This window comes from Pseudophryne corroboree, chromosome 2 (assembly GCF_028390025.1).
Source record: "Pseudophryne corroboree isolate aPseCor3 chromosome 2, aPseCor3.hap2, whole genome shotgun sequence".
NCBI lineage: Eukaryota > Metazoa > Chordata > Amphibia > Anura > Myobatrachidae > Pseudophryne > Pseudophryne corroboree.
Window position 1 is genome coordinate 594,968,806 of NC_086445.1, and position 5,793 is coordinate 594,974,598.

The following is a 5,793-nucleotide window of genomic DNA, read 5'->3' on the forward strand; positions in this document are numbered from 1 at the left end:
CACACACACACACAAGAAATATAGTACAACATATATAGTACACAATAACAACACACCACAATTGTTCCTGACACAAAGTCAAGCTAATATTCACTCAATAAAACAAAACCACCTATGTCATAAGTTTTCTTGATCTTAATTGTTACTCCATACTTCTTTGTGAGGGCCAAATGCAATCGTGTCTATTTCTGCTAATCCTGTTACTTGTGTGTTTTTAAAGATAAACTGTTAAGTTTTTAATGGACCATTTCCATGCTGCAGCACATGACTGACTCAGCTGTGCTGGGCTGGCTGACAGGGGCAGCTCTAATTCTCCTCCCTGGTTTTTCCGCTAGGGACGGTCACAAAATTGTGATGTTAGATCCCCAGTGAAAGAGCAGGACCAACATAGAGAGGAGGCAGAAAAGAGGCGTCGTGTAGAGATGTAGGGAAGTGAGCATAAGTATACACAGGGTCTGGATAAGGGGCATGTGGGTTAGAAACGCATGCTGTTACATTTTCAAAGTAAAGAGGAGGAATTTCAGTTTTATTAGCAGTGTCTCACACACAATATTAGTAGTATATAAAATACTGTCTAGTCCTATTTTTCTTTTTTTTACAAAAGTAGGTTCAGAAATGCAGATTCATAGTATATACATTGACAGAATTGCATCCATATTAAATACACTGAAGAAACTAGGACCATATACAATACATAGAAAAAGCTGGATTCAGAGGAAAATCCCAATCCACACACACACTCTAATTACGCGTGCACACACACACACACACACACACACACACACACACACACACACACACACACACACACACACACACACACACACACACACACACACACACCTACAACCTACTTACAGATGGAGGCCGGGTCCCGCCGCTGGGAACGGGGTGGAGAGCGGTGCAGCGCGGCGGGTGACGAAGATAGAGAGAGAGCGTCCTGACGCGCGTACAGAGAGAAGGGGCGTGGTCAGAACACAGGCCGCTGTACGCGCGTCAGGACGCTCCTCTCTCTCCTCGTCCCCCGCCGTGCTGCACCGCTCTCCACCCCGTTCCCAATACCGCGGCGGGACCCGGCCTCCATCCCGGTGCCGGTAAATGTAGGGGGGGCGTTCGCCCTAATCGCCCCCGCTAAATCCGCCACTGGCTGAGACATTCTCTCTTTAAATTGACAAGTGGTCTTGCCAATATAATATAATCCACATGAACACCGTATGCAGTAGATAACGAATCTACTAGTACAAGTAAGTACGTGAGAAATCTTAATCTGTTTTCCGGAATGAGGATGTAAGATGTAGTCACCTGTTTCAAGATATAAGCAGGTGGTACATCCAGTGCATTTGTAATTACCGGGTTTTTTTGTAAGAAATGTAGGCTTTTAGGACCAGATGCAAATTGAGAGATGTCTGCATGGACTAGCATATTCCGAATATTACGACCACGTTTATAACATGGTACAGGTTGAGTATCCCATATCCAAATATTCCGAAATACGGAAAATTCCGAAATACGGATTTTTTGAGTGAGAGTGAGATAGTGAAACCTTTGTTTTTTGATGGCTCAATGTACACAAACTTTGTTTAATACAAAAGTTATTAAAAATATTGTATTAAATGACCTTCAGGCTGTGTGTATAAGGTGTATATGAAACATAAATGAATTGTGTGAATGTAGACGCACTTTGTTTAATGCACAAAGTTCTAAAAATATTGGCTAAAATTACCTTCAGGCTGTGTGTATAAGGTGTATATGTAACATAAATGCATTCTGTGCTTAGATTTAGGTCCCATCACCATGATATCTCATTATTGTATGCAATTATTCCAAAATACGGAAAAATCCCATATCCAAAATACCTCTGGTCCCAAGCATTTTGGATAAGGGATACTCAACCTGTAGTAGTTTGTGTGTAGACAAACTTGAGAGATCAGGGTCTGCTTGAATCACTGGCCAGACTCGTTTGGCCGTGCCCACTATTTTATGACTAGAAGTAGTGAATTTAGTAACACAGACCATCGCTTTATCTACTTTCTTTTTAACCTTAGGTACAGACACCAATGGCTGAGCCAATGCACGTTGCATTGCCTGCTGTAACAAGCTATTTGAATATCCCCTCTGTAAAAAAATTTTTGTTAATTTTTGCATTAGAATTTTTTTATCCTCTGCATCACTGCATATGCGGTGAATGCGGAGATATTGGGAAAATGGTAACCCATTTTTCAAAGAACTTGGATGATGACTGGAAGACTGAAGTAAACAGTTGACATCAGTAGGTTTATTATAGATTGAAGTAATAAATTAACCATTTTTTTTGGTGATGTTAACATCTAAAAAATGTATACTGTGAAACTGTATGTCAAAGGTAAACTTAATACAGTCATCCATCTCATTGGCTTGCTGAATCATCGAAATAAATGCTTCTTTGGGACCTGTCCACAACATGAATACGTCATCTATGTAGCGAGTATACATAGCAATATAAGAGCTACATAGATGATCAGTAAAAAACATTTCATGTTCAACACCAAACATAAAGGCATTAGCGTATGCCGGAGCTGCGCAGGAACCCATTGCACAGCCCTGCTGTTGTCTAAAGAACTCATTATTAAATAAGAAATAATCCCTATGTAGTGTTAACCATAAAAGGGACATGAAAAAACTGTATTCAGGACCTTCATAATGTATATTGTCACGAATTAAAGACTCTACCGCTTGCAGACCTCGTTTGTGTGGTATGCTAGTATATAGGCTAACAACGTCGGCTGTAACTAGCCAGCATTGATCAGCAGAGACAGTAACTTCATTTAATTTTTTAAAAAAAGTGGTAGTATCCCTAAGATATGTTGATTGGTTTTGAATTACAGGTTGCAAAAAGTGATCTATATATTTGGCAACCTGTGAATACAACGAGTCCCTCGCTGAGATAATGGGACGCCCAGGTGGGCGAACCATATCTTTATGCAGCTTAGGAAGCGTGTATAACACAGGTATACGAGGAAACATAACAAGGAGTGCTGCCATTGTCTTATTAGTAATTACTCCTCGTTCAACTGCCTGTTCCAATAACAAACGTAGCTCACTTAGATATTCCTGAGTGGGATCACCCGACAATTTAACATATACTTCACTGTCATCCAACTGACTATATATTTCAGCTTTATAGTCGTCAATATTCTGTATCACTATGCCCCCACCCTTATCCGCAGGGCGCACAGTGATATCAGTATACGCCGACAAATCCTTCAAGGCTTGACGCTCTGCTGCAGAAATGTTAGATAAATAATGACTATCAGACAAAACACTTTCATCAATACAACACAGCATAGTTTTAGTGAAAGATTTTATGGCTGCATTATTCGAATGGGGATCAAAAGTAGATTTAGCTACGACTGGACAACCTTTAGTATTACCAATCTCCACATGAGCCTTATCATTGAAAAATTCTTTTAAACGTAACTGCCGATTAAATCTGTACAGATCTACTTTACTCTCAAACACATTATGGGTATTTGTTGGCACAAAGTTCAGTCCCTTCGACAAAACTTGAATTTCTGTCTCTGTTAGATCTCTAGACGAGAGATTATATATTATTTCTTGGTTTTTGAGCTCTTTCCTCCTTTCCCTTTGGCACTGCCTGCCTCGCCTCGTCCTCGCTCTACAGGGCCTTCTCGTTGGGCTCTGGTCTGAACCCCTAAAGGGAAATGGGAGGCAGAAGTTCCTTTGTTGGTGGTAGATTGATCAGATTCACTATTTGAAGCCCCACTAGATGTTTCTCCTTCCAGCGGGAACCGACGTGTCCTTCTAAAAGCTTTTTGTCGAAAACATGCTGCGTGCAAACCACATCTTATATTTGAATGTATGTGATGTTTTTCTTGTAATTTCCTATGTATGTGATTTAATTTATTGCGAATAGCTAGAGTAGTTTTAGTCTGTTGACCCACCCTGTGCAATTTGTTATATGATCAATTAGCATTTCAATCAGGTGACCAAATGTTCAGAGGTAGGCCTGTTCCTAATCAGAGACAGTATTTCTTTAGAGTCAGTTAAGGGGTAGCTTGCTGGAATTTATTAAGTGTGGAATTAATAAGTGTGTTATCCGAACAGTTAAAAAAAACAGTTGAACAAACACTGAACAACATCAAGAAAAGGTAACTTACTTTAACAACTTACTCTAACTCCACTTAACCCATTAAACACAAACAACCTCATCATGTTCATCAAACTACTGTTTCTAATTTCAATTCATGGAATTCTCACCAAATTTAACACATTCTACACTCACCCTGAAACTAACCCCTCTGTACACATTACAGCTTCTGTTCTTCACTCCCCTCTTCTAAACACTCATGAGATTTATACTTACCTCTCTGCAAGTACTTTGACAACCGCAATTGGCCACCAGTACAAACACTCGCAAACATCCACCAATATTTATCTCACTCTTCTGCTTTTATTAGCTGGTGACATATCACCAAATCCAGGCCCCAACCACCTTTCCCTCTCAAACTCTGCTGTTTCAAAACAACATAGAAATCCATCTAACCTCATAGATATCACGTGTCTCCCATCCCCCTCCAAATCACTAAAATGTGACTTATTGAATGCACGCTCTGTTCGTAACAAATTAACATCCATCCATGACCTCTTCATATCTCACAACTTTAATCTGCTGGCTATAACAGAAACATGGCTCACACAATCAGACACTGCCTCCCCTGCAGCACTGTCACATGGTGGTTTCCACTTCTCACACACATCTAGGCCTAATAATAGTAAAGGTGGTGGGGTCAGAATTTTACTGTCACAGTTTTTCACATACTCTGTTCTACCTCAGGTTCCATCACTCGCATTCACCTCATTTGAAGTTCACTCTATCAGGATTTTCACCCCCTTCTCTCTGCGTGTTGCAGCTATCTATCGCCCTCCTGGGCAACCTAAACAACAATTTCTAGAAGATTTTTCTGCCTGGCTCCCACACTTCTTATCCTCTGACATCTCCACCATCATTATGGGCGATTTCAATATAGCTCTTGACAGTCCACAATCTGTTCATGCATCCAAACTCCTCTCTCTAACCTCCTCTCTTGGCCTAACCCAATGGTCCGACTCCTCTACTCACCAGGAGGGCCACTACCTTGATCTTGTGTTCACCAGGCTCTGCTCAGTTTCCGAATTCACTAACACTCCTTTCCCTCTCTCTGATCACAACCTGATCACCTTCACAATCTCTTCTATTACTTTAAATTCTAGGACACTAAAACCAAGCAAGCCTCCTCTAACACGCAGAAATACTAACAATATACATTTTCAACAACTTTCCACTTCTCTGCAACAACTGCTCTCACCAATCTCTACATTTACTACACCTGACACTGCTGTATCACACCTGCACCAGACCCTAGAGCGTGCCCTTGATGAAGTGGCTCCAGCTACCCATCACACTCCACGTAGGCTTAGATGCCAACCATGGCACTCGAAATCAACAAGACACCTACAAAAACTGTCATGTAAAGTAGAACGTCAGTGGCGGAAATCTCAGAATCCAAGTGACTTTCTCACATATAAGACTACCTACCACTCCTATCGTCAGGCCCTGGATACTGCCAAACAAACATATTTCCAATCTCTCATCTCTTATCATGCCAACAACCCCAAGCAACTTTTTAATACATTTAAATCACTTCTTTACCCTCCCTCACCTCCCCCACTAGCTACTATCTGTGCACAAGAACTTGCTTCCTACTTCAAGGATAAGATTGATAAAATCCAAGATGAAATGGTATGCTCTCACTC